Genomic DNA, 1269 nt, shown 5'->3' on the forward strand with positions numbered 1-1269 from the left:
TTTTTTTTCAGTTCTGGAGCCTAGAATTCCCAAATCAAGGTGTCAGTCAGGCCCTGCTCCCTCTGGAGGATCTAGGGAAGAATCTTTCCCCGTCCGTCTCTGCTTCTGGTGGTTGCTGTCAGTCCTTGCCATTCCTTGGCTTGTGTTTTCATCATGCCCTCTGTCTTCACATGGCTTTCTTCCCTCTGTGTGTCTCCTTGTCTGAATTTCCCTCTTTCTCTTCTAAATTCACCAGTCAGTGGATTTAGGTTCCACTATAATACAGTATGATCTCATGAGGTACCAGGTGGATGTGAATTTGGGGGGGATACCATTCAACCCAGTATAGGGGAATAGTTAAGAGAAATGTTACCACAATAAAATAACACTTCATACACACTAGGATGACTAAAATAAAAAAGACTATAACAAGTGTTAGTGAGGATGTGGAGAAATTGGAACCCTCATACATTGCTAGTGGTATTGTAAAACGGTGCAGCCACTTTGGAAAACAGTTTGGCATTTTCTCAGAAGGTTAAACATGGAGTTACCATATGACGCAGTAATCCCCCTACTAGGTGGGTATACTAGGAAATAATTGTATTTTTCTACGAACTTCTTGAAGTACTCTTGTATACCCAAGAGAATTGAAAACATTTGTCCACACAAAAACCTGTACATGGGGCCAGCCTGTTAGCTGAGTTGGTTAGAGTGCATGAAGGTCAAGAATTTGAATCCTTGAACCAGCCAGCCACCAAAAACAAAACAAAACATCTGTACACAAATGTTCATAGCAGCATTATTCATAATAAGCAAAAAGTTGAAACAACCCAAATGTCCATCAACTGATAAATGGATAAACAAATGTGGTATGTCCATATAATGGAATATTATTCAGCCATAAAAAAGAAATGAAGTACTGATGCATGTTACAACATGAATGAACCTTGAAAGGATTATGCTAAATCAAAGAAGCCAATCACAAAAAGCCACATGTATAATTTCATTTATATGAAATGTCCAGAATAAGCAAATCCATAGAGACAGTAAGTAGGCCAGCGGTTGCCAGAGGCTGAGGGGAGGAGGGAATGTGGAGTGACTACTAATGGGTTTGGGGTTTCTTTTTAGGGTTATGAAATGTTTGTAAATTAATGGTGATAGTTGTATAACTGTGAATTTACTAAAAACTTGTGAATTGTACACCTTAAAAGAATGGAATTTTATGGTATGTGAATTATATCAATCAATCTGTTATTAATAATAAAGATACAGGGATGTTTGATATATTTT

Source organism: Galeopterus variegatus, unplaced genomic scaffold (assembly GCF_000696425.1).
Source record: "Galeopterus variegatus unplaced genomic scaffold, G_variegatus-3.0.2 Scaffold10712, whole genome shotgun sequence".
NCBI classification, from domain to species: domain Eukaryota; kingdom Metazoa; phylum Chordata; class Mammalia; order Dermoptera; family Cynocephalidae; genus Galeopterus; species Galeopterus variegatus.